General features: G+C 38.8%; 1 protein-coding gene, 1 non-coding gene and 1 pseudogene across 2 annotated transcripts in view; 2 read left to right on the top strand and 1 right to left on the bottom strand.

The window, feature by feature from the left end:
• UIMC1 (ubiquitin interaction motif containing 1) overlaps positions 1-16926 on the bottom strand; it is a 235272-nt gene extending 218346 nt beyond the window's left edge. Inside the window, exons 1-2 of the mRNA XM_077137728.1 lie at positions 16674-16926; positions 13385-13466 (exon numbers count right to left, since the gene is read on the bottom strand). The gene's annotated coding sequence lies outside the window, so the exon portion shown is untranslated. The remainder of the gene's footprint in view (positions 1-13384; positions 13467-16673) is intronic.
• On the top strand, positions 11166-11272 carry LOC143665081 (U6 spliceosomal RNA). Its single transcript, XR_013166754.1, has one exon. It is a non-coding gene; the product is annotated as a U6 spliceosomal RNA (small nuclear RNA).
• On the top strand, positions 13113-13793 carry LOC143664171 (calcyclin-binding protein pseudogene; annotated as a pseudogene).
• Positions 16927-26454: the final 9528 nt, after the last annotated feature.

Genomic DNA, 26454 nt, shown 5'->3' on the forward strand with positions numbered 1-26454 from the left:
TTAAAACAAAAATGCACAGATGGTGCCATATTTTAACAAATGGCTAAAGAATGCTTTGTTTTTAACCACCTATGTTATCCCATATTTTTAGATTCAAGGCTGACATTGCCATAATGAAAATTACCCAAGAAAGTGTAAAAAAAAAATCTATTTGGAGGCCAAGAAAGGAAAAGCAAAGTAAGAAACCTGAGAGGTAAGTAATGTGAATCTGGCAAATTAAAGGAAATACATAGACCTTAGATGAATAGTTAAGAACTTCTGGTCGAGAGTTCTTAACTGATCAATCTACAAGACCTTAAAGGATGTATAGCCAGCCTTCAAAGGATTCACAACCTCCTGAAATTGTGTGCAAATTGTGTTCTCAATCTCTTCCTTGGGAGGGGTTCTATGGCTTTCATCAAATTCTCAAAGAAGTTCAAGACCCAAGAGAGTTTAGAGCTACTGCAATTCTAGTCAAACCCCTGTATTTTCAGAAGAAACCCAGAGATGCAAATGACATAACCTGTCTTTCAGCATTTAATAAGTACGTTAACTTTCTATTACCAAGAATTTTCACTATATCACCCTTTTCACATTTTGGTTTATGTGTTTTCTAATGCAAATAAGAATATTACTATATATATATAATTTATAAATAAACATATTATGGATTGTACAAAAAAAGTTGTCAGTAGGTACTGAAGATTTTTTCCTTCAAATTTTTTTATTTATTAATTTTTTTAAAAAATATAACAACAGACACAAACATTCTTAACATATAATCATTCTGTTCTACATATATAATCAGTACTTCACAATATCATCACATAGCTGCATATTCATCCTCATGATCATTTCTTAGAACATTTGCATCAATTCAGAAAAAAAAATAAAAAGACAACAAAAAAAATTCATACATACCATACCCCTTACCCCTCCCTTTCACTGATCACTAGCATTTCAATCTACTAAATTTATTTTAACATTTGTTCCCTCTATTATTTATTTTTATGGCATATGTTTTACTCATCTGTTGATACGGACAATAAAAAGAGCATCAGACACAAGGTTTTCACAATCACACAAAAACACTGAAACACTGTGAAAGCTGTATCATTATATAATCATCTTCAAGAAACATGGCTACTAGAACACAGCTCTACATTTTCAGGCACTTCCCTCCAGCCTCGCCATTACATCTTGACTATCAAGGTGATACCTATTTAATGCATTAGATAACCTCCAGGATAACATCTCGACTCTGTTTGGAATTTCTCAGCCACTGACACTTTATTTTCTCTCATTTCGCTCTTATCCCTCTTAGTCGAGAACTTTGTCTCAATCCCTTGATGCTGAGCCCCAGCTCATTCTACGATTGCTGTTCCACATTGCCAGGAAGGTCCACATGCCTGGGAGTCATGTCCCATGTAGACGGGGAGGGTGGTGAGTTTACTTGTTGTGTTAGCTGAGAGAGAGAGGTCACATTGGAGCAACAAAAGAGGTTCTCTTGGGGGTGACTCTTAGGCCTAATTTTAAGTAGGCATGACCTATCCTTTGTGTGGTTGAGTTTCATAGGAACAAACCCCAAGATTGGGGACTCAGGCTTTTGCTTTGGTTGTCCCTTCTGCATGTGAGAATATCAAAAACTCTCCAGTTGGGAAACTTGAATTTTCCCCTTTCTCACCATTCCCCCAAGGGGACTTTGCAAATACTTTTTTACTCATTGTTCAAATCACTCTGCGATTTATTGGGGCATCACTTTGGACAAACCTACAAAATCTTATGCCCTTCTAAAGGTTCCATGTACTTATGGTGTTCAATTAAGCTGTCTACATAAGTTATACTCGGAACTGCACTGTCAAAATATAAATTTTGTACCAAATAAACATTTTTTGCTTTAGTCCCACACATAAGTTAAAATTTTCAAATATTAATTACTATCTCTTTTCAACACCCTGCAGTAATGATATTCCTTTGTTCTTCCTTATGGAAAAACATTTTTAAGTTTGTACGTTTAGTTACTATCATTATATACTCTAGGCATTCCTAGATTATACCATCTCAGTCTTTACCATCGACCTTTCTGATTTCATTTGTGCCCCTAGCCCTTCTACCTCTATCATTCTCACATTCAGCTTCATTCAGTGTTTTAACATAATTGTATTACAGTTAAGTAGTACTGTGCTGTCTATTTCTTTTTTTACATTCAGCCCTGTTGCACAATCTGTATCCCTTCAGCTCCAATTACCCAATATCTTACCCTATTTCTATCTCCTGATGGTCTCTGTTACCAATGAAATTCTCCAAGTTTATTCATTAACGTCAGTTCATATCAGTGAGACCATACAGTAGTTGTCCTCTTGTTTCTGGCAAATCTCACTCAGTATTATGTCCTTAAGGTCCATCCATGTTGTTACATACTTCATAAGTTTATTCTGTCTTACAGCTGCATAATATTCCTATCGTATCTATATACAACAGCTTGTTTAGCCACTCGTCTGTTGATGGACATTTTGGCTGTTTCCATCTCTTGGTAATTGTAAATAATGCTGCTATAAACATTGGTGTTCAAATGTCCATTTGTGTCCTTGCCCTCATGTCCTCTGAATAGATACCTAGCAATGGTACTGCCAGATCATACAGCAATTCTATATTCAGCTTCCTGAGGACCCACCAAACTGCCTTCCACAGCAGTTGTATCATTTGACATTCCCACCAACAGTGGATAAGTGTGCCTCTTTCTCCACATCCTCTCCAGCACTTGTCGTTTTCTGTTTTATTGATAATGGCCATTCTGGTGGGTGTGAGATGGTATCTCATTGTGGTTTTGATTTGCATTTCCCTAATAGCCAGGGAAGTTGAGCATCTTTTCATGTGCCTTTGGCCACTTGTATTTCCTCCTCTGAGAAGTGTCTGTTCAAGTCTTTTGCCCATTTTGTAATTGGGTTGTCTGTCTTTTTGTTGTTGAACAATATCTTTATATATTCTGGATACTAGACCTTTATCTGATATATCGTTTCCAAATATCGTCTCCCATTGTGTTGGCTCTCTTTTCACTTTCTTGACATGTTCCCATTTTTTTTTTTTTTTTAAGTTTTTTTTTTTTTATTAATTAAAAAAAGAATTAACAAAACAATTAGAAATCATTTCAATGTACATGTACAATCAGTAATTCTTAATAACATCACATAGTTGCATATTCATCATTTCTTAGTACATTTGCATCGATTTAGAAAAAGAAATAAAAAGACAACAGAATAAGAATTAAAACAATAATAGAAAGAAAAAAAAAACAAAAACAAAAAACCTATACCTCACATGCAGCTTCATTCAGTGTTTTAACATAATTGTATTACAGTTAAGTAGTACTGTGCTGTCTATTTCTTTTTTTACATTCAGCCCTGTTGCACAATCTGTATCCCTTCAGCTCCAATTACCCAATATCTTACCCTATTTCTATCTCCTGATGGTCTCTGTTACCAATGAAATTCTCCAAGTTTATTCATTAACGTCAGTTCATATCAGTGAGACCATACAGTAGTTGTCCTCTTGTTTCTGGCAAATCTCACTCAGTATTATGTCCTTAAGGTCCATCCATGTTGTTACATACTTCATAAGTTTATTCTGTCTTACAGCTGCATAATATTCCTATCGTATCTATATACAACAGCTTGTTTAGCCACTCGTCTGTTGATGGACATTTTGGCTGTTTCCATCTCTTGGTAATTGTAAATAATGCTGCTATAAACATTGGTGTTCAAATGTCCATTTGTGTCCTTGCCCTCATGTCCTCTGAATAGATACCTAGCAATGGTACTGCCAGATCATACAGCAATTCTATATTCAGCTTCCTGAGGACCCACCAAACTGCCTTCCACAGCAGTTGTATCATTTGACATTCCCACCAACAGTGGATAAGTGTGCCTCTTTCTCCACATCCTCTCCAGCACTTGTCGTTTTCTGTTTTATTGATAATGGCCATTCTGGTGGGTGTGAGATGGTATCTCATTGTGGTTTTGATTTGCATTTCCCTAATAGCCAGGGAAGTTGAGCATCTTTTCATGTGCCTTTGGCCACTTGTATTTCCTCCTCTGAGAAGTGTCTGTTCAAGTCTTTTGCCCATTTTGTAATTGGGTTGTCTGTCTTTTTGTTGTTGAACAATATCTTTATATATTCTGGATACTAGACCTTTATCTGATATATCGTTTCCAAATATCGTCTCCCATTGTGTTGGCTCTCTTTTCACTTTCTTGACATGTTCCCATTTATTTACTTCTGTCTTCAATGCTCATGCTTTGGGTGTAAGGTCTAGGAAACCACCTCCTATTAAAAGATTTATAAGGTATTCCCGTACATTTTCTTCTAACAGATTTATGGTCTTAGATCTAATGTTTAGGTCTTTGACATATTTTGAGCTAATTGTTGTATAAGGTGCGACATAGGGATCCTCTTTCATTTTTTTGCATATGGATATCCAGTTCTCTAGGCACCATATATTACAGAGACTGTTCTGTCCTGCAGGTGATGGATATCCAGGTGAGTTGGTTTGACTGCCTTTTCAAAGATCAACTGTCCATAGATGAGAGGGTCTATATTTGAACACTTTACTCAATTCCATTGGTCAGTATATCTGTCTTTATGCTGGTACCATGCTGTTCTGACGACTGTACCTTCATAATACAACTTAAAGTCAGGTAGCGTGAGACCTCCAACTCCATTTTTCTTTCTCAGGATATTTTTAGCTATTCGGGGCACTCTGCCCCTCCGGATAAATTTGGTTGTTGGTTTTTCTATTTCTGAAAAGTAAGTTTTGGGGATTTTAATTGGTGTTGTATTGAATCTGTAAATCAATTATAGGTAGAACTGACATCTTAACTATATTTAGTCTTCCAATCCATGAACACGGTATGCCCTTCCATCTAATTAGATCTTCTGTGATTTCTTTTAACAATTTCTTGTAGTTTTCTTTGTATGGGTCTTTTGAATCTTTAGTTAATTTATTCCTAAATATTTTATTCTTTTGATTGCAATTGTAAATGGCATTTTTTTCTTAATTTCCCCCTCAGATTGATCATTACTAGTGTATAGAAACACTACAGATTTTTTAGTGTTGATCTTGTAATCTGCCACTTTGCTGTACTCATTTATTAGCTCTAGGAGTTTTGCTGTGGATTTTGGGGGTTTTCAACATTTAGTATCATATCATCTGCAAACAGTGAGAGTTTTGCTTCTTCCTTTCCAATTTTGATTCCTTGTATTTCTCTTTCTTGTCTAATTGCTCTGGTTAGAACTTCCAATACAATGTTGAATAACAATAGTGATAGTGGACATTCTTGTCTCGTTCCTGATCTTAGGGGGAAGGTTTTTGATATTCCCCATTGAGGATGATGTTAGCTGTGAGTTTTTCACATATTCCTTTATCATGTTGAGGAAGTTCCTTTCTATTCCTATCCTTTGAAGTGTTTTCAGTAGGAAAGGTTGTTGAATTTTGAATTTTGTCAAATGCCTTTTCTGCATCAACCCAGATGATCATGTGGTTTTTCTGCTTTGATTTGTTGATATGCTGTATTTCATTAAATGATTTTCTTATGCTTAACCATCCTTGCATAGCTGGGATGAATCCTACTTGGTCATGGTGTACAATTCTTTTAATGCGCTACTGGATTTGATTTACAAGAATTTTGTTGAGGATTTTTGTGTCTATATTCATTAGAGAGATTGGTCTATAGTTTTCTTTTCTTGTAATATATTTAGTATGAGGGTGATGTTGGCTTCATAGACTGAGTTAGATAGCTTTCCCTCCTCTTCACTTTTTTGAAGACTTTGAGCAGGATTGGTACTAATTCTTTCTTGAATGTTTCGTAGAATTCACATGTGAAGCCATCTGGTCCTAGACTTTTCTTTTCCGGGAGCTTCTTAATGACAGATTCAGTTTCTTTACTTGTGATTGTTTGTTGAAGTCGTCCATTTCTTTTCGAGTCAATATTGGTTGTTCATGCTTTTCTAGAAAGTTGTCCATTTCATCTCCCTTGTTGAGTTTACTAGCATAAAGTTGTTCATAGTATCCTCCCATTACTTCCTTTATTTCAGTGGGGTCGGTGGTTATGTCTCCTCTTCCATTTCTGATTTTATTTATTTGCATCCTCTCTCTTCTTCTTTTTGTCAACCTCCCTAAGGGTCCATCAATCTTATTGATTTTCTCATAGAACCAACTTCTGGTTTTGATGATTTTCTCAATTGTTTTCATGTTCTCAATTTCATTTATTTCTGCTCTTTATTTCTAAATTATTTCATTATTTCCTTCCTTTTCCTTGCTTTGGGGTTAGTCTGCTGTTCTTTCTCTAGTTCTTCTAAGTGGACAGTTAATTCCTCGAGTTTTGCTCTTTCTTCTTTTTTAATATAGGCATTTAGGGCAATAAATTTCCCACGTAGCACTGCCTTTGTTGCCTCCCATAAATTTTGATAAGTTGTGTTTTCATTTTTATTTGCCTCGAGATATTTACTGATTTCTCTTGTAATTTCTTCCTTGACCCACTGGTTGTTTAAGACTGTGTTTTTGAGCATGCACATATTTGTGAATTCTGGCCCTCTGCCTATTATTGATTTCCAACTTCATTCCTTTATGATCTGAGAAAGTGTTTTGTATGATTTCAATCTTTTAAAATTCATTGAGACTTCATTGTGACCAAGGATACAGTGTATCCTTGAGAATGATTCATGAACACTTGAAAAAAAGGTATATCCTGCTGTTGTGGGGTGTAATGTTCTATAAATGTCTATTAACTCTAGTTCATTTTTTGTATTATTCAAGTTCTCTGTTTCTTTATTGATCCTCTGTCTAGATATTCTGTCCATTGATGAGAGTTGGAAATTGAAGTCTCCAACTATTACGGCAGATGTGTTCATTTCTCTTTTCAATGTTTGCCTCATGCATTTTGGAGCATTCTGGTTCAGTGTCTTCTTGTTGAATTGTTCATTTTATTAATACATAGTGTCCTCCTTTGTCTCTTTTAACTGTTTTACATTTGAAGTCTAATTTGTTGGACATTAGTATAGCTACTCCTGCTCTTTTCTGATCATTATTTGTGTGGAATATCTTTTCCCAACCTTTCACTTTCAACCTATGTGTATCATTGGGTCTAAGATGTGTTTCCTGTAGACAGCATATAGATGGGTCCTGTTTTGTAATTCATTCTGCCAGTCTAAGTCTTTTGATTGGAGAGTTTAATCCATTAACATTTAGTGTTATTACTGTAAGGGCAGTACTTTCTTCTACCATTTTGCCTATAGGATTTTACATGTCATATCTAATTTTTCTTCATTTTACCTTTACTGATAATCTTCATTTCTACACCCTTCTCCACACCTCTCTCTCCTATCTTTTCATATCTGCCTCTAGCGCTCCCTTTAGAATTTCTTGCAGAGCTGATCTCTTGGTCACAAATTCTCTCAGCGATTTTTTTGCTGGAAAATATTTTAATTTCTCCCTCATTTTTGAGGGATGCTTTTGCTGGATATAGAATTCTTGTTTGGCAGTTTTCCTCTTTTAGTAATTTAAATATATCATCCCACTGTCTTCTCGCCTCCATGGTTTCTGCTGAAAAATCTACAGATAGTCTTATTGGGCTTCCCTTGTATGTGATGGATTGCTTTTCTCTTGATGCTTTCAAGATTCTCTCTTTCTGTCTGACAGGTGACATTCTGATCACTAAGTGTCTTGGGGCACATCTATTTGGATCTATTCTGTTTGGATCTGTAATTTTAAGTCTTTCACAAGAGTTGGGAAATGTTCAGTGATAATTTTCTCCATTAGTCTTTCTCCTCCTTTTCCCTTCTCTTCTCCTTCTGGGACATCCACAACATATATATTCATGTGCTTCATGTTGTCATTCAGTTCCCTGAGTCCCTGCTCATATTTTTCCATTCTTTTCCCTATATTTTCTTTTGCTTGTTGGATTTCAGATGTTCCGTCCTCCGGTTCACTAATCCTATCTTCTGCCTCTTGAAATCTGACATTGTAGGCTTGCATTCCCATAAGTTCTGTGATTTGTTTTTTCACACTTTTAATTTCTTCTTTTTGTTCATTCCTTGCCTTCTTTATATCCTCCCTCAATTCATTGATTTGGTTTTTGATGAGGTTTGCCAAGTCTGTTTGAACATGCTGAACTGTTTCAACTCCTGTATCTCAACTGAATTGTTGGTTTGTTCCTTTGACTCCGCCATATCTTCAATTTTCCTAGTATGATTTGTTATTTTTTGCTAGCATCTAGGCATTTAATTACCTTGTTTTCTTTTCTTTTACCTAGGATTTTCTTGCTAGATGACTTTGTTGTCTATCTGTTCTTTGACATTCCGTTCAGCTTATTGTGGACCACTAGGTTTTGTTTAACAGAGTAGAATTTTTCAGCTCTTGTTTCTTGCCCTGCCTGTATGGTGCCTTTCCCCACCACCCTGACCCTTGGGAGGGTCTACTTAGGTATTATCGAACCCAGCCAGATTTTCCCAGACCAAATCGGCCTCCTGTCAGGAGGAAAGAGACACCTGCATCAGCTTTCTCTGAGGGTGGGACTCAACACGTTGAAAGACTTTCCTATGAAGTCTCTGGACTCTGTGTCTTTCCTACCCTGCCCAATATGTGGTGCTTTTCTGCCTGCGGGTCCCAGCAGCATAAGGTGATACGGTACCTTTAACTTCAGCAGACTGTCCCTGCTGGGGGCATGGTGGAGACAGAGGAGAGATTGTAGGCTGGTTCTAATGGCTTCAAATTACCAAGCCTTGGGGTCTGAATTCCTTGAGGGAGGGAATCCACCTGAGTTGGGCCCCACCATCTCCTGGGGAAGGTACAAGCTCCAGACAAGCTCTCAAACAAGCTTGTTTCTGCCTATGCCTGAGGCAGTTGCAGCCTAAGAAGCCCTGCTGCTGTATCCAAAGGCAGTCAAGCCTTTGTAGAAACACAGCCACAAAAAAGAAAGAGAAAAATCCTTCTCAGAGCAGGAACCTCATTCCTTGGGTTTGCTAATCAAGAGCATAACTTGGTATGTTGCTCTGTCTACCTTCAGATCCTATAGGTCCCTCCTTTCCTTCAGGACCCAGACTCTTTCAAGTATTATGTGCTATCTGATCCAAATAACCAGTTTCTTTTTCCATCAGCCCTGCTCCCTCAGCACCAAGGCAAAAATCAGCAACCTCTACTTTGACAAAGTTCAGCTGAGCTGGGGGCCTATTTTTAGCAGTCAGAATTTGTAAATTCATTCCACAACTGGAGCTTAGTTACACTCAGCCCCTGCTGCTAGTAAAGTCCCTTTCCTTTCCCCTCTGGGAAGCAACCTGTGGGGGAGGGGCGGTGGCTGCCACAGGTTGCAGTACTCACGGTTCTAGGGGAGCTCGCAACTGGTCCAGCTGTTCCAGACTGGGGTACACTGTGTGTCCAGTCACTGATGTGGCCCCAGCAGTTGTTCTGTACTCTTCCTGGCTATTTAGTAGCTGTTCTGGAGGAAGAACTAAATCCCACACCTCACTAAGCCACCATCTTGGCACTCTCTCCCCGAAGATTTTTTTAAAGGTTAAAAACTATTTCTGGCCTTAAGTACAAAATCCTTTCCTAGGATTCAAAAAGTAAAAACCATAAAACTGCTTTAATTGATAAATTGGAGTTCACTGGAATCAAAAACGCTGCTCTAAGAGGAAGAACAAAGGAATGTCAATACTACAGGGTGTTGAAAAGAGATGGTAATTAATATTTTAAAACTTTAACTTCTGTGTGAGACTAAAACAAAAAATGTTTATTTGGTACAAAATTTATATTTTGACTAGTGCATTTCCAAATATAACTTATGCAGACAGCTTAATTGAACACCATAAGTACATGGAACTTTAAATAGGGCATGAGATTTTGTAGGTTTGTCCAGAGTGATACCCCAATAAATTCCAGGGTGATTTGAACAGTAAATAAAAAAAGTATTTGCAAAGTCCCCTTGGGGGAATGGTGAGAAAGGGGGAAAATTCAACTTCCCCAAGTGGAAAATTTTTTATATTCTCACTAGCAGTGGGGACAACCAAAGCAAAAGGCTGAGCCTCCATCTTGGGGGTTGTTCATATGAAACTTAACCTCACAAAGGATAGACTAAGCCTACTTAAAATTAGGCCTAAGAGTCACCCCCAAGAGAATCTCTTTTGTTTCTCAGATGTGGCCTCTCTCTCTCAGTCAACATGACACGCAAACTCACTGCCCTCCCCCTCTCTACGTGGGACATGACTCCCAGGGGTATAAACCTTCCTAGAAATGTGGGACAGAAATCCTAGAATGAGCTAGGACTCAGCATCAAGGGACTGAGAAAACCTTCTCAACCAAAATGGGGAAGAGAGAAATGAGACAAAATAAAGTGTCAACGGCTGAGAAATTTCAAACAGACTCGAGAGGTTATTCTGGAGGCTATTCTTACACATTAAACAGATATCACCTTTAGGGTTATGGTGTAATGGAGAGGCTGGAGAGAAGTGCCTGAAAATGCAGAACTGTGTTCCAGTAGCTATGTTTCTTGAGGATGATTATATAATGATACAGCTTTCGCAATGTAACTATGTGATTGTAAAAACCTCGTGTCCGATGTTCCTTTTATCTACCTTATGGACAGACGAGTAAAACATGCGAATTAAAAATAAATAAATAATAGGGGGAACAAATGTTAAAATAAATCTAGTAGATTGAAATGATGGTGATCAATGAAAGGGAGGGGTAAGGAGTATGGTATGTACGAATTTTTTTCTGAATTGAGGCAAACATTCTAAGAAATGATCATGATGATGAATATACAACTATGTGATGATATTGTGAGTTACTGATTATATAACAAGAATGGAATGATCATATGGTAAGAATGTTTGTGTTTGAATGTGGGTATGTTTCATAAATTTTTAAAAGAAGTGCTGCTCTTCAAGAGATACCATTAGGAAAACAAAAAGGTAAATTACAGCCTGGGAGAACATACTTGCAATATATTGTAGGATTTATACCCAGAATATATAAAATACCCTTATACTGCAAAATAGACAATGCAATAAGAATAAATGAGCAAAAAGATAGAATGCACATTACAAAACCCAATATATGAATAACCAATAGGCAAGAAACAAAGATGCCCAACATCATTAGTCATCAAGAAAATGCAAATTAAAATTAAAAGACAGTGCTCACTTCAGCAGCACATATACTAAAATTGGAACAATACAGAGAAGATTAGCATGGCCCCTGCACAAGGATGACATGCAAATTCATGAAGTGTTCCATATTTTCTTTGACCTATGTTCAAAAGGAAAACATTAGCACTATCACAGCAACAGCAGAGGCAAATGATGGGGAAAGGGACAAGAGGTAACAGGAGGTTTAGATTTCCTATTAGGCAAGGGTGTGTTTATTGGTTTTCTTTCTCTTGGGAACAATGAAGTTATCTAAAGTTGAGAATGTTAATGGACTGTGGACTTTGAGCCCTCTACATGATGCCTGATGAATGCAGGTGGCTGAAAGATGCACTGACAGAGTAGACTGGCAAAAGATGGCGTATACGTATGAATGAAAGTTGTGCTGCTACAAAAAGGAACAAAGTCAAGAGGCATGCAACGATGTGAATGAACATGTGGGACATTTGGTGAGAAAAAATAAGCCAGAAACAAAAGAAAAAGAAAGGTATGGTCACCTTCAGAAAATGCTTATAAGAAAACAGGGCCCTGGGGCGGGCCGCGGTGGCTCAGCGGGCAAAGTGCTTGCCTGCTATGCCGGAGGACCTCGGTTCGATTCCCGGCCCCAGCCCATGTAACAAACAAAAACAAAATACAATAAAACAAGAAAATGTTTAAAGATGTTTCCCTTTCTTCCTCCCTTCCTTCCTTCCATCCTTCCTTCCTTCTCTCTGTCTTTCCTTCAAAAAAAAAGAAAACAGGGCCCTACACTGTAAGCTTTTAGAGCAGACACATTAAGTTCAGAGTGGTGATTATTATTTTTGGATTTTGAGAGGCTGTTTTATATATATATAACGTGATAGTTAGAGATAAGAATGAAGCCAAACAGGTTGGGGTTAAAGTAATTCAGAACATAGGGGTAAGGAAGATAGTCCTAAAACCCAGCCCGGCCTCTCCAGAACATCAGATAGCTCCATCTTCCTACCCCATATTAGTGACAGACCCTTTCAATATGAAAAATTTAGAACTGCCATAGCCCGAACACCCCTAAACAGAAGGTTGGAAAGATTAAAGGTGATGGTGGAGTTATAAAGAGAAAATAGGATTTAACAAATGAATATGAATGCTGAATCATTAAACTTAGTCTTCAGTATTTTAGAGGAGCTAGAAGTAAAAACCCAAAATTGCGAAACTGTAACCCATGTCAAACTCTGAAATATGTTCTATAACTAATTGTGGTGCTGTGCTTTGAAATTTATACCTTTTTTTGTGTATATGTTATTTTTCACAAAAATAAGAAGGAAAAAAGTTGATTGTGATGATAAAAAAATACTTAAGCCCTCTAGCCTCCTATATTCTAGAGCATCTAGAAGGAATATGACAGGACCATATGGTAGCCCATGATAAAATCTGGAATCAGTCCTGTAATGACTTCTTGAAGAATGCTTTGAAAACTATTGCTTTTTTATTTCTTTGCTTTGTATATATGTTATACTATAAAATTTAAAAAGTTAAAAATAAAAAAATATAAAAAACAAAACATAATAAGAATAACTCCTCCCCAAATCCCAATTTCCAACAAATAAATAAATGAGAATTACTATTTTGATAAGTTAAAAAAAAAAAAAAACTAAACTAAATGACAGGGCGGTGCAACAGTGGCTCAATGGCAGGGTTCTCCCCTGCCATGCCAGAGACCCAGGTTCCATTCCCAGAGCCTGTCCATGCCAAAAAAAAAAAACTAAATGACATAACACTATACATCCTTTAGAATCACTAAAATTAAAAATACTATCAATACAGGGAGCTCATGCAGCCAGAAACCTTTGGAGATGAAGAAGGAAAACACCCCCAGGGGAGCTTCATGAAACAAGAAGCCCGGAGAGAAAGGTAGCAGACATAGCCATGCTCGCCATGTGCCTTTCCAATTGTGGGAGAAACACTGAACATCATCAGCCTTCTTGACCAAGCTACAAAAAGATCTGGAAGACATGAAAGTACTGCTGAAAAAGGCCACCAGAAAAAGAGTACGTGATACATTTACAACTGAACAATTCAAAGCTGAGATGGAAATCAAGAACAAGATGAAGCAGAAATTAAAGGGGAAAGCAGAACCTCTTGAAAATGAAAAGCCGGCAGCTGTGACTGCTCCCATTACAACAGGATACATAGAAAAAATCACTAATTATGGATGGGATCAGTTAGATAAGTTTGTGAAAATCTACGTTACCTTAACTGGAGTTCATCAGGTTCCCACTGAGAATGTGCAGGTGCATTTCACAGAGAGGCCATGTGATCTTCTGGGGAAGAATCTAAATGGGAAGAATTATTCCATGCTTGTGAATAACCTCTTGAAACCCATGTCTGTGGAAGGCAGTTCAAAAACAAGTCAAAACTGAAACAGTTCTTATCTTATGTAGAAAGAAGAAAACACGCAGTGGGACTACCTGACTCAGGTTGAAAAAGAATACACAGAGAAAGAAAAGCCCTCCTATGACACTGAAACAGATCCGAGTGAGGGACTGATGAATGTTCTAAAGAAAATTTACAAAGATGGAGATGATGATATGAAGCAAACCATTAATAAAGCATTGGTAGAATCAAGAGTGAAGAAAGCCAAAGGAGACATAGAATTTTGAGACTTAAAGGTTCTTTTGGAAACTGCAATGTGGAAATATGATATTTCCAATAAGGGAATGTTGGGGAGCTGCACAGATACAATTTGACAGCTAATTACTTACATATTCTTCTTGCAAGTAAAGGCGATGAATTACCCATCTCCCTACTGGGGAATTTACTTAAATAAAATGTGCTTATTAAACACTTCAAAAAAACACTATCAAATCAAATGTTGGCAAGGATGCGGAGTATATGAACCAATTATACAGTGCCAGTGTGGATGTAAAATGGGATATCCACTTTGAAAAACTATTTGGCAGTTTCTTAAAATATTAAATACATGCTTACCACTCAAGCCAGCTTTCTGCTACTTCTGTTTACTCAAAAGAAATAACATAAACTCACAGAAAAACTTGTACATGAATATTCACTGGAGCTTTTTTCACAAAAGTCACATGCTGAAGATAACCTAAACACCCAATAAGAGATGAAAAACTAAATTTTAGCTTATCCATTCAACAGAATACACACAACTAGTCAACCATACAGAGGAACAAAAAAATTGATATCAGAAAAGACATCAATGAATCTCAAAATCATTATGCTGAGTGAAAAAAGCCACCTACAAAGACTAAACTACTCCATTTACTTAAAATGTAAACTATTTTATAGGAACAAAAAGTAAAACAGAGGTTTCCTATAGTCAGGAGAGTAGGGGAGGATGGACTAAAAAAGAAATACAAGGAATTGTACATATTAAGTGGGTGACTTGTATAACATGCAGATTATATCTCAAAAAGGCTGCTTGAGTTGGAGGAGACATGTACAAATATCCCTCAAAATTGAGAGATAATTATCAAATAAGAAAGAGGAATTGTAAGCGAGAAATCAGGATTTAAAGGATGATACTGACTACTGAATCATTATATGAATATTCCTTTTTGCTTTCTGGTATAATGGTGTAGACAGAGGGAAATACCTGAAGTCTCTCAATTGTAATACAGCTGCCTTTATCTTCTGTCCCTGTGATTGCAAAAACCTTGTGACTAACCTTCAACTGTGCCATTTTTTCAACTTTAGTTGTCTAGTTCTTCAACTTTAGTATCTTTTAATCACTGAAGACAGTCCCTACAATTTATTAATGAAGGGTCTTAGGTCAGACCAGAACTAACCCACCCCAAGTCCAAACTTATCTTGATAACCAAGACTGGATCTAACCAAAATGGGCCCGCCTGACACATGCAGTAGCTTAGACTTTAACCTACTAGTCACCTATAGCTCACTCTGCTACTTTCGTACATACATTTTATGACTAAGCATATAATCAACCTGCATGTGCTCAACAACTAGATGAACTTTAATCATCTGGAGCCACTGCGGTCATTAATCTAAACCTGCCTATCTTTTTCTCTAATAAAACTACCAGAATTACTGCAGTTTGGGGAGACAGATTTTGGGCCAATAGGCCATATTCTCTTCTACTACGCACCTAGTAATAAACTCTCTCCTTGAAGATTTTTTTTTGAAAGAAAAAAAAGCTGCTTTAAATAAAATGAACCCATGGTGATCCAAATCAGAACACTAGTTACCTTTCAAGGGTGACCTAGAAGGGGCACAAGGGATCCTTCTGTGAGTGCTAGAAATGTTCCCTAATCTTAAATTGGGTGGTAGTTACATGAATGTACATATTAAGATGTATACTTAAGACCGACTGACTTTGCTTAAGATAAATGATACCTTAATTTAAAACTTTTAATAAAAATACATATTTTGTCGAGTGAATCAATATTTCAGTTCGTCCCCATAATAAACCTGAGAAGTATATACAGTTATTATGAGGAAACATATATTCAGAGAAGTAACTTGCCCAAAGTAACACAACTGGGACTTAAATTTTGGATTCATGACTCCAAAATCTGACTCCCACACTTCATGACTTATCTTTATAGTTCCTATAACCATAACTGCTGCCTGATACATGTATACACACACAAACATCTGCTGAATAAATCAATAGCATACAGTATGAATTTAAAGGATTAAATTTTGTATAAAGGCAGAGAGGGATAAAATTATCACAGGTTAAAGAATGGCATACAGAGGACATAAGACTTAAGGTGAACCTTGACTCTAACAGAACAGTGTAAGAAGGACTTAGAAGTAGGGGTTGGTGTAAAGGAAGACTGGAGGAATCATAGTGCCCACAGATACCATACTATACAGAAATTTGAAATTTATTGTTTTTGTATATATGTTATTTCCCACAAAAAAAGGGGGAAAAAGTCAACTGTGATGATAAAAAAAAATATTTAAGCCTTCCAGCCTCCTATATGCTGGTAACAGCTGGACGGAAAAATCTGAGAGGATAGTAGGGTAGCCCATAACCAAACTCGAGGATCCGTCCTGTAACCACTTGTTGAAGAGTACTTTGAAAACTATTGCTGTTTTATTTCTTCACTTTGTAAATATGTTACACTATACAATGAAAAGTTTAAAAAATTATCCGGTCATTTCACTTTTTTACAAGATCACAAAATACAACTGGAGTCAGATTGCCTGGATTCGAATCCAGACACACCACTTACGAGTTGTGTCTCCCAGAGCCTCGGGTTCCTCACCTGCAAACTGAGGATAACCACAGCATCTATCTCCTAAAACTGTCGCGAGGATTAACTAAATTAGTGCGTGTAAAGGCTTGAGGTACTGCCTGTCACTCCAGAGACGGAAAACAGACCTGCTCTGATGGAAGGGAAAGTGATATATAACGATGATAATTTCCAAGGAAAATCCTTTTTGCTGCGCAAAGAACTAGCGCCATCCCTCGCCCACGCAAACTGGACCGGGCGGTTGGGGTGGGCGGAGACGGGAAGAGAAGAGCGGAAGGGCCCCCGCGCACTTACTGGGGCAGAAGTCCCGGCTCGGGAGTCGGGAGAGAGGCGACGGGGACCGAGCGTCCTCTCGGCGTAAGGCGCGAGGCACAAGCCTTCCAGGGGCAGGCGGGGACGAGCCCTTACGCGGGAAGTGAGGGGCAGTAACGGGCCGGGCCAGGAGGCCAACCTCGACCCCGGTAGTGAGCCCGGCAGGTGTGAAGGAGGCGGGCCCAGGACGCCAGGGCGGAAGCCCGCCCCCGCCTCGACGGAGGCCCAGCCCGCGTCCGCAGGGCCTGGCCGGGGTTGGGAAGCGCTCACGTCGGCGTCGGGAGGGGCCTCTCCGGGGCGAGGAGCGCGCCGCGGCCGCCGGAAGGGAAGGAAGGAGGCGGGGTGAGGGCGGGCTGGAGGTGTGCGGAGGCAGCACGTACTCACCCGCGGGCCAGTGCCGCCGTCTACCGAGCCCCTCCTCCCGGGCTCGGGGGGTCGCGAGCGGCAGGAGCACGTCAGGAGAGGGGGTGTGCGGGCGCGCGCGCGAAGCTGGGCCCGAGCGGGAGGAGACGCGCTCTCGGAGCGGGCGCACGCGCGGGCGTCCGGGGACGAAACCAAGCCGCTTCGCGGGGGGATGCTGCCGCGGACACGTACCAACTGCGAGGGGCGGGACCGAAGTCCTTCTCGGAGGTCCCGGAGCTCTCTGGGCGCATCCATTCCCAGTGTCATGCCCTGGTTCTTTAAGGAGAACCAAAGAATAGCAACAGGCCCCAAAACAGTGAACCCTTCAGTCGACTCTACCACCTCAAGCCTCCTCTAGCCCTTTCCTTGAATGTTACACTGAAATTATCTGTTCATGTGATCTCTCGACAGATGTCTCCCCAGATGTCAAATTGTTAGTCTGATTATTTCAGGAAAGGAGGGAATTTAGAAAACGGAAACGCTTTAGAGATGGCAGGTGGAAGTGTAAAATTAGTGCAGCCAATTTTGAGGACCATTCAACAGCACGTGGTAAAATTTAAAATGTGTTATTTTATGACCTAGCAGTTAACATCAGTACTGAAACTCCTACAATTATGCACATGAAGACACGTTCAAAGCTACTGGGCTTTTGCTTGTAACGGAAAAACGTAAACAATGATATTCCAATAATGGGATGGATAAATAAAATGTGTTATGTTCCTATGACAAAATACTACAACAAATAAATAAATGGGTTCTATACATATTGACATTGGATAGCTTATAACAATATTACAACTATTGAAACTGTAATGTGCCAACCAAAAATTGTACACCGAGAATGATTTATGTAAATTTTAAAACCCAAAACAAGACTATATGGTGTTTATGGCGAATATATGTGTGAAAAAAGTATGTAAACTGGCCTAGATGGATACACATCATGATAATGATATGCATATGAAGGAAAAGCAGAGTTTGATGAGGTAGTGAGTAATTAGGATTTCAGTTGGATCTGTAATGATTTCTTTTAAAAAGAAGGCTGAAGACATAAAATGTCATCAGCTGAACAGTGGAATTATATAATTCTGTAACATTTAAATTCTGGAATACCCTTTCCTTATCTCCAAGTCAACTAACTCCAACAGATTCTCTGTGGTAGTTAGATTGAGTTGTCAACTTGGCCAGGTAAAGGCACCTAGTTCTGTTGCTGTGGACATGAGCCAATGGTACATGAACCTCATCTGTTGCTGATTACATCTGCAGTCGGCTAGGAGGCGTGTCTGCTGCAATGAATGATGTTTGACTTAATTGGCTGGTGCTTAAATGAGAGAGCACAAGGTAGCACAGCCCAAGCAGCTCAGCATACCTTATCTCAGCACTTGCAACTCAGCCCAGGCCTTTGGAGATGCAGAAAGAAATCACCCTGGGGAAAGTTGTTGGAACCCAGAGGCCTGGAGAGAAGGCCAGCAGAGACCATCCTGTTCCTTCCCACGTAAGAAAGAACCTCAGTTGAAAGTTAGCTGCCTGTCCTCTGAAGAACTAATGAAATAAATCCCCTTTTATTAAAAGCCAATCCATCTCTGGTGTGTTGCATCCCAGCAGCTGACAAACCAGAACATCCTCCAAAATCCATGCGAACAATTTCTTCCTCTGCCTCCTCTAACCCCAGTTCATTCTTCCTGCTTCCTTCCTTAGTGCCTGGGAAAATTGATCACCTGCTGTAATATTAAATTATTTGTTGTATGTATCAATCTCTTCTATAAGGCTTGTGAACTCTCTGCAGCCACAGTCCATGTAGCCCTTATAAATAGCAAAGGGCTTAGCCAAGAGTAAACAATAAATGTTGACTCACTTGAGTTGAATTAGAGGGAGGGGAAAGACCAGGCCAAGTCTCATGTCAGGTCAGAAATATCCTTTTAGAGGATCTTAGGAAAAAATGTTGTTACCATTGTTATTGGTGACAATTTTACAACCCTGTGGAGAGCCAACTTATGGTAAGCAGCATTTAAGTTAGCCCCAATGATATCTGCCTCCTAGCAATCCATGCCCATGTGTCCTCCCCTGAGCACAGTCTAGACTTAATAGCTCACAGCAAACCAAAATAATAAGGCAGAAGTGATGGGATGCAGTGCTCAGTATACACCTGGAGGAACTGAGTGTGGGGACATGAATGGACATTTGCACACTAGTATTTCTGGTGGCAATGTTCCTGATCCACAATGAATGGAGGCAGCCTAAAGATACAATGACCAAGAAATAGAAAGGGAAACTGTGGTGTATACATAAGATGGACTACTGAGCAGCCAGCAGGAAGGTATGAAGGTGTGGGGCATGCAACTAGATGAATGAACCTTAAGAGATATAAGTTGAATGAAATGTCAGAAACAGAAAAAAAAAATTATCATCATGCCTTAATTATATTGAGTAACTATAATATAAAAATTTGGTGAACTAAAGTCGAGAGCATGTAAGCTCTTATTAGCAGTCACATATATTCAGGAGGTGTAACTGTTAATTCTAAATTCTGAGATACTGAGCTATTTGTATATAACATGGTCTTTCCCAAAAACTTTGGGTATTTATGTAACACCTGAAACTCAGAGTCATAGCTCTGAAGCTATGAAAGTCAGCAGTACCCCGTACAGGAACTGTTTAGAAGTTGAAAAAGTAATCAGACATCGAGTAGACATATGAATGGACCTGATCTGGATAGTATCAGGTATCAGAAAATAAAATTTAACATACAAAATGGATTCTGTGACATGGGGGCCCCTTCAGTTCCTCTCCCTCAGCAGCTCTTCTGACAGGACCTAATGTGACAGCAAGATAGTGAGCACAAACGTGCCAACACCCCACCCGCAGAAGTCAGACCAGATAACTATGAGTGTGAAGTCATGATCTGCACCAGCCTGATATCTACCGGTGATGCCTGTGCCCACATGTCACCCCCACCCCGCTTGGCGCGGTTTTTCCTTTAAAACCACAAGCTGTCAGAAAGAGAGTTGGAGCCATTTTTCCTTTCCTTTTGCTGGCAGGTTTTGCTGGCGCCCACCTGCCGGCACTACCTTTGCTCTCTGTTTCTTTTAGCACTAAACCCCTTAAGCTTTAACTCACTGTCTCCTGTGGAATCCTTTAATGACCCCGTGCCTAACTGATAGAACTAACATATCAGAAGACTGAGTAAACGATGATATCATCCATACCTTAAAATTTCAACTTCTATGTGAGACTAAAGGGAGAGGTGTTTATTTGGTGTGAAATTTAAATTTGGGGTAGTGCATTTTCTAATTTAACCTGTATGGTCAGTTTAGTTGAATGCCATTTGTACAGGGAATCTTGAATAGGGCATGGGATTTTATTGAAACCAACAAAATCAGATTAGTGTGATGCCCTGATAAATCCCAGAATGATTTGGACAGTGAATAAAGAAGTATTTGCAAAGTCCCCTTAGGGGAATCGGTAGAAAAGGGGAAAGATTCAACTTCCTCATCTGGAGAATTTCTGATACTCTTGCAAGAAGTGGGGACAATCAAATCAATAGGCCAAGCCCTCGATCTTGGGGGTCACCCTTATGAATCTTATTCCTGCTAAGGATAGGCTAAGCCTACTTGAAATTTGGCCTAAGAATCACCCCCAGAGAACTTCTTTTGTTGCTCAGATGTGTCCTTTCTCTCTAAGCCCACATGGCAAGTGAAGCCACTGCCCTCACCCACTATATGGGAATGACTCCCAGGAGTGTAAATCTCCCTGGCAACATGGGACAGAAATTCCAGGATGAGCTAAGACCCAGTATCAAGGGATTGAGAAAACCTTCTTGACTAAAAGGGGGGAGAGGGAAATGAGAAAAATAATAAAGTGTCAGTGGCTGAGAGATTTCAAACAGAGTCGAGAGGTTATCCTGGAGGTTATCCTTACGCATTATATAGATATCCCTTTTCAGTTTATGGTGTATTTGAGTGGCTAAAGGGAAGTACCTGAAATTGTAGAGCTGTGTTCCAGTAGCCTTGTTTCTTAAAGATGATTGTATAATGATATAGCTTTTACAGTGTGACTGTGTGATTGTGAAAACCTTGTGTCTGATGCTCCCTTTATATAGAATATGGGCAGATGATTTAAAAATGTGGATAAAAATAAATAATGGGGGACAAAGTTTAAAATAAATTGTGTAAATACTAGTGGCCAATGATGGGGAGGGGTTAGGGGTATGATATGGTGTGAGTGTTTTTCTTTTTTCTTTTTAATTTCTTCTTCTGGAGTGATGCAGATGTTCAAAAAAAATGATCAGGGTGATGAATACACAACTATGTGATGATATTGTAAGCCATTGATTGTACACCATGTATGGAATGCTTGTATGTAGAGAATGCTTGTGTTTATATGTTGTTTTATCTACAAAAAAATAAAAACAGAAGTGATGGGATGTCCACAATGGAATGAAGACAGAAATCAATAATAGGAGAACCAGAAAATTCACAAACATGTGGAGTGTATTAAACAATATAGTTATAAAAAAACAATGGGTCAAAGAAGAAGCCACAAGGGAAATTTAAAAGCATCTTGAAACAAATGAAAATGAAAACTCAACATAATAAAATTTATAGGATGCAGTAAAGGTATGTTCAGAGAGAAATTTATAGTAGTAAATGCTTAAATTAAAAACAAGAAAAATCACAAATCAGTAATCTAACCTTAAATCTGGAAGAACTAGAAAAAGAGGAGTACACTAAAATCAAATTGAGCAAAAGAAAGGAAATAAAGATTACAGCAGAGGTAAATGAAATAGAAAGCAATAGAAAGAATAAATGAAAGCAAAAGTTTGTTATTTAAGAAGATCAATAAAACTGGCAAACTTTTAGCTAGACTAACAAAGAAAAGAATGATTTACAGATTCAATGCATTCCCAATCAAAATTCCAATAGCCTATTTTGTAGAAATAGAAAAGTCAATTATCAAATGTATTTGGAAGGGTAAATAGTCAAAACCATCTTGAAAAAGAAGAAAGTTGGAGAATTCACCCTTCCAAGTTTCAAAATTAATTACAAAGCGACATTAATTAAAACAGCATGATACTGACAAAAGGAAAGACATAATGACCAATTAAAAATAGAATTGAGGACTTCCTGGAAGATGGCGGCTTAGTAAGACGCGCGGATCTTAGTTTCTTCTCCAGGACACCTACTAGGGGAGTAGAAATGATACAGAAAGCGCCCAAAGCCACAACAGAGATAAAAAAAGACAGCATACCCCATCCTGGAACGGCTGGCTGGCTGAGAGAAGCAGCTCGGGTGAGATCGCCGAGGCGCGCGGGCCTTACTGGGCGGGGTGGCAAGCGGCCGGAGTTACTCCCTTCCCCCTTCCCGGGCCGGCTGGGAGAATTGGAGAGGCGGTCCCCTGAAACAAAGACGGCTGGCGCCCACACCACGCGCAGCCCCTGGACCAACTGAGAGAATTGGATCGGAAACCACCAGGCCGCGGAGAACAGTGACGGGTGGGGGAGGCCCCTTCCAAACCCGTGACTCCCGGGGAACGTGCACTCTCTCGGGCGGGCCGCTGCCGCTGGCGCCCTCCCGCCACGCTTGTTGCCCAGGGCTGACTAGGAAATTCGGACGGGCCCTTTCCCTGGCTGCGGCGACCAGCAACCCTCCCTGCGTTCGGACACCCTCCCTACGTTCGGACCCCGGGCCAGCTCAAGCCGCTTCGGCTAGCGAACCCCCAGGACGGCGAGAGTTTTCCAAAGTTTAAGGTCCCACAGCACCTTTTACTGGTGGGACCCGCAGACAAACGTGTGCCACGAGCGCCACCTACTGGGCAGGATAAGAAAAACAGAACCCAGAGATTTCACAGAAAAATATTACAACCTTGCTGGGTCCAACACCAAGAGAAATCTGAATAAATGCCCAGACGCCAGCAGCAGAAGATAACTGTCCACGCTCAAAAGATTGAGAACATGGCTCAGTCAAAGGAACAAACCAATAGCTCAAATGAGACACAAGAGCTGAGACAACTAATGCTGAATATACAAACAGAAATGGAAAACCTCTTCAAAAATGAAATCGATAAATTGAGGGAGGACATGAAGAGGACATGGGCTGAACATAAAGAAGAAATAGAAAAACTGAAAAAACAAATCGCAGAACTTATGGAAGTGAAGGATAAAGTAGCAAACATAGAAAAAATAATGGATAGCTACAATGATAGATTTAAAGAGACAGAAGATAGAATTAGTGATTTGGAGGATGGAACATCTGAATTCCAAAAAGAAACAGAAACTATAGGAAAAAGAATGGAAAAATTTGAACAGGGTATCAGGGAACTCAAGGACAATATGAACCGCACAAATATACGTGTTGTGGGTGTCCCAGAAGGAGAAGAGAAGGGAAAAGGAGGAGAAAAACTAATGGAAGAAATTATCACTGAAAATTTCCCAACTCTTATGAAAGACCTAAAATTACAGATCCAAGAAGTGCAGCGCACCCCAAAGAGATTAGACCCAAATAGGCGTTCTCCAAGACACTTACTAGTTAGAATGTCAGAGGTCAAAGAGAAAGAGAAGATCTTGAAAGCAGCAAGAGAAAAACAATCCATTACATACAAGGGAAACCCAATAAGACTTTGTGTAGATTTCTCAGCAGAAACCATGGAAGCTAGAAGACAGTGGGATGATATATTTAAAATACTAAAAGAGAAAAACTGCCAACCAAGACTCCTATATCCAGCAAAATTATCCTTCAAAAATGAGGGAGAAATTAAAACATTCTCAGACAAAAAGTCACTGAAAGAATTTGTGACCAAGAGACCAGCTCTGCAAGAAATACTAAAGGGAGCACTAGAGTCAGATACAAAAAGACAGAAGAGAGAGACATGGAGAAGAGTGTAGAAAGAAGGAAAATCAGATATGATATATATAATACAAAAGGCAAAATGTTAGAGGAAAATATTATCCAAACAGTAATAACACTAAATGTCAATGGACTGAATTCCCCAATCAAAAGACATAGATTGGCAGAATGGATTGAAAAACAGGATCCTTCCATATGCTGTCTACAGGAAACACATCTTAGACCCAAAGATAAACATAGGTTGAAAGTGAAAGGTTGGGAAAAGATATTTCATGCAAATAACAACCAGAAAAGAGCAGGAGTGGCTATACTAATATCCAACAAATTAGACTTCAAATGTAAAACAGTTAAAAGAGACAAAGAAGGACACTATCTACTAATAAAAGGAACAATTAAACAAGAAGACATAACAATCATAAATATTTACGTACCGAATCAGAATGCCCCAAAATACGTGAGGAATATACTGCAAACACTGAAAAGGGAAATAGACTCATATACCATAATAGTTGGAGACTTCAACTCACCACTCTCATCAAGGGACAGAATATCTAGACAGAGGATCAACAAAGAAATAGAGAATCTGAATATTACTATAAATGAACTAGACTTAATAGACATTTATAGGACATTACATCCCACAACAGCAGGATACACCTTTTTCTCAAGTGCTCATGGATCATTCTCAAAGATAGACCATATGCTGGGTCACAAAGCAAGTCTTAACAAATTTAAAAGATTGAAATCTTACACAACACTTTCTCGGACCATAAAGGAATGATGTTGGAAATCAATAATAGGCAGAGTGCCAGAAAATTCACAAATACGTGGAGGCTCAACAACACACTCCTAAACAACGACTGGGTCAAAGAAGAAATTGCAAGAGAAATTAGCAAATACCTCGAGGCGAATGAAAATGAAAACACAACATATCAAAACTTATGGGACGCAGCAAAGGCAGTGCTAAGAGGGAAATTTATTGCTCTAAATGCCTATATCAGAAAAGAAGAAAAGGCAAAAATTCAGGAATTAACTATCCATTTGGAAGAACTGGAGAAAGAACAGCAAGCTAACCCCAAAGCAAGCAAAAGGAAAGAAATAACAAAGATTAGAGCAGAAATAAATGAAATTGAAAACATGAAAACAATAGAGAAAATCAATAAGGCCAGAAGTTGGTTCTATGAGAAAATCAATAAGATTGATGGGCCCTTAGCAAGATTGACAAAAAGAAGAAGAGAGAGGATGCAAATAAATAAGATCAGAAATGGAAGAGGAGACATAACTACTGACCTCACAGAAATAAAGGAGGTAATAACAGGATACTATGAACAACTTTACGCTAATAAACACAACAATTTAGAGGAAATGGACGGGTTCCTGGAAAGACATGAACAACCAACTTTGACTCAAGAAGACATAGATGACCTCAACAAACCAATCACAAGTAAAGAAATTGAATTAGTCATTCAAAAGCTTCCTAAAAAGAAAAGTCCAGGACCAGATGGCTTCACATGTGAATTCTACCAAACGTTCCAGAAAGAATTAGTACCAATTCTCTTCAAACTCTTCAAAAAAATCGAAGTGGAGGGAAAACTACCTAATTCATTCTATGAAGCCAACATCACCCTCATACCAAAACCAGGCAAAGATATTACAAAAAAAGAAAACTACAGACCAATCTCTCTAATGAATACAGATGCAAAAATCCTCAATAAAATTCTAGCAAATCGTATCCAACAACACATTAAAAGAATTATACATCATGACCAAGTAGGATTCATCCCAGGTATGCAAGGATGGTTCAACATAAGAAAATCAATTAATGTAATACACCATATCAACAAATCAAAGCAGAAAAATCACATGATCATCTCAATTGATGCAGAGAAGGCATTCGACAAGATTCAACATCCTTTCCTGTTGAAAACACTTCAAAAGATAGGAATACAAGGGAACTTCCTTAAAATGATAGAGGGAATATATGAAAAACCCACAGCTAATATCATCCTCAATGGGGAAAAATTGAAAACTTTCCCCCTAAGATCAGGAACAAGACAAGGATGTCCACTATCACCACTATTATTCAACATTGTGTTGTAGGTTCTAGCCAGAGCAATTAGACAAGAAAAAGAAATACAAGGCATCAAAATTGGAAAGGAAGAAGTAAAACTATCACTGTTTGCAGACGATATGATACTATACGTCGAAAACCCAGAAAAATCCACAACAAAACTACTAGAGCTAATAAATGAGTACAGCAAAGTAGCAGGTTACAAGATCAACATTCAAAAATCTGTAGCATTTCTATACACTAGTAATGAACAAGCTGAGGGGGAAATCAAGAAACGAATCCCATTTACAATTGCAACTAAAAGAATAAAATACCTAGGAATAAATTTAACTAAAGAGACAAAAAACCTATATAAAGAAAACTACAAAAAACTGCTAAAAGAAATCACAGAAGACCTAAATAGATGGAAGGGCATACCGTGTTCATGGATTGGAAGACTAAATATAGT

The sequence above is a fragment of the Tamandua tetradactyla genome, chromosome 20 (genome assembly GCF_023851605.1).
Source record: "Tamandua tetradactyla isolate mTamTet1 chromosome 20, mTamTet1.pri, whole genome shotgun sequence".
NCBI classification, from domain to species: domain Eukaryota; kingdom Metazoa; phylum Chordata; class Mammalia; order Pilosa; family Myrmecophagidae; genus Tamandua; species Tamandua tetradactyla.